The sequence below is a fragment of the Neophocaena asiaeorientalis genome, unplaced genomic scaffold, assembly GCF_003031525.2.
Source record: "Neophocaena asiaeorientalis asiaeorientalis breed wild unplaced genomic scaffold, Neophocaena_asiaeorientalis_V1.1 scaffold72, whole genome shotgun sequence".
NCBI classification, from domain to species: Eukaryota; Metazoa; Chordata; class Mammalia; order Artiodactyla; family Phocoenidae; genus Neophocaena; species Neophocaena asiaeorientalis.
This window is the reverse complement of record NW_020185336.1, coordinates 3013016-3015412: the sequence shown is the minus strand read 5'-3', so window position 1 is coordinate 3015412 and position 2397 is coordinate 3013016. Positions and strand designations below refer to the sequence as shown.

Sequence of the window (2397 nt, the reverse complement as noted above, 5' to 3'; positions counted from 1 at the left end):
GAGGTTGTTGATCCCTTGCTTAATGCAGATGAACTATACACTGACTGGAAGGCATCTTAAAATCTTCAATATTAGGTGTTTGTAGGCTGAGCAATATAAAGAAAAAGCAAACAAAGTGGATTTTTAATTTTAACTTTAAAACTTAAATACACTAGGCCAGTCATCTTTAGATAACTGTGTAAGTGGGCATAGAAAAGATTTCAAAAGGGAAAATAGTTGAAAAGTAAATCAATGTGAAATTGCAAACATAGGGGAAGAAATTATTATGGAAAATCAGGGCAATCATGGGAAGCCATGTAGGCACAACACAAGGAGGAATTATGTCTGATATAGTATCAGAAGCCAGACTAAGGCTTAAGTACAAGTTTAGACACTATTAACTCAACTGGTACCCTATCCTCTTTCTGACTTTTCCTTCTCATTTATTGTCTATTTTAAAGAATTTCTTCTTGGAGCTGAGCTGAGCTGAGCCTATATTATCATCCACAACAATTATGGTCATGGCACTGTTCCAGGGTCCAGTGATAATATCTAAGGGTTATGAAATAGGAAAATGTCTCAAATTCTTGAAGCTATCATTCTTGCTGGCGACATTTACCTCAAATCCTGCCTAAGATATATCAAAAAATAATTTCATTGATAGGAAGCATGAAATTGCATCTGTGTTGGTTACACCAGGTGGATCTTCTCAAGATATTATGGATCCAGAGGCATCTAAACAATTTAAACGTTAAGGTAGAATCACTTCAGATAGAGGGGAAAAAGCCAGAAAAATTAGTTTAAAAAATTTAACACTTGATTGGGGGTAATCTAATTTTTCTATATTCTTTTTGCTCTATTATTAAGATGGTTTTGAAAACAAAGTCTACTGGTTTTGATGTGATTACAAAAACAATTAACACTCATTGTATAACCTAACAATGAAAATAGGGAAAGTCACAAAGAAAAAAACTAAAAATATTAAAATCTAAAACTTTAATATCTAGAGAAAAACACTCTTAATATTTTCTTGTTTAGCCTTATCTTAAATATAATGTATTTATATACTTTAAAAAATTATTTGGGAAGTTATATACATACTTTTTCACCTAATATTCAATGAACAGTTTTCCATGTCTTTAAATATATACTTGTAAAATGTGATTTTTAATTACCACATATATTTACTCCTGTGAACATAACATTATTTAGCCAATCCATTATTGATGGAAGTTTTGGTTGTTCCATTATTTCGTTTTTGCAGTTATAAATAACACTCTTCTTTTTTTTTTTTTTTTTTTTTTTTTTTTTGCGGTACGCGGGCCTCTCACTGTTGCGGCCTCTCCCATTGCGGAGCACAGGCTCCGGACGCGCAGGCTCAGCGGCCATGGCTCACGGGCCCAGCCGCTCCGCGGCATGTGGGATCTTCCTGGACCGGGGCACGAACCCGTGTCCCCTGCATTGGCAGGCGGACTCTCAACCACTGCGCCACCAGGGAAGACCCAACACTCTTCTTTAAAAGTATTTCTGTTCACGTTAGAGAGTTAAAAATGTATTTTTTTTTTTTTCTGCACTGGGTAGTTTTATTTTACAGAGCGGGTAAGGGTTAGGTGGTGTCAAGAAGAGTGACATGGAGCAAATAATTTTTATTAGCATTTTTTTCTTTTACAAATACACCAAAGAATCATGCAACGCTGCCAGCATTGGATGCAATCCTGGGCCACAAGTCTGCACATTCCTTTGCAACTGGCCTGTGATGGCAGAACCTTTCATCTCACCTTCATTGTTTACTATGACCCCTGCGTTATCTTCAAAATAAAGATACACACCATCTTTTCTCCAGTATGACTTTCGTTGTCGAATTACCACTGCTGGATGTACCTTCTTTCTGAGCTCTGGTTTGCCGTTCTTGACTGTGGCCATCACCGTGTCACCCACACCAGCAGCAGGAAGTCTATTCAGTCGTCCCTTGATCTCCTTCACAGAGATGATATACAGATTTTTGGCTCCTGTGTTGTCAGCACAGTTGATCATGGCTCCAACTGGAAGACCCAAGGAAATCTGGAATTTGGCACCAGAGGACCCACCACATCCTCGGTTTGACATCTTGAACGCCGGAAAGGGACAAAAAGCTGTAATTTTTAATACCTTTAAATATCTTCCAGAAACCTTGTACCAGTTTATATCTATACTAGATTGGCATATGAGTGTTTATTTCTTCCTCCTCATTGGAAACAATGAATAATACCATAAGAAAAAAAAAAAACAACCTTTGTTTATTTGGTAGGGGAATATGGCACTGTATAGGTATTTTTAATATGCATTTCTTTAATTAGCAGAATAGTTTATTTTCAAAATGCATTTGTTGATCATTTGCACCTTCATTTTGCCAGTTAATATTTCTGCTGAGAATTTAGC

The 2397-nt window shown here is 36.5% G+C and overlaps 1 pseudogene; it reads right to left on the bottom strand.

The window, feature by feature from the left end:
- Positions 1-1663: 1663 nt before the first annotated feature.
- LOC112393616 (60S ribosomal protein L23-like) lies at positions 1664-2103 on the bottom strand (annotated as a pseudogene).
- Between the last annotated feature and the right edge of the window lie 294 nt (positions 2104-2397).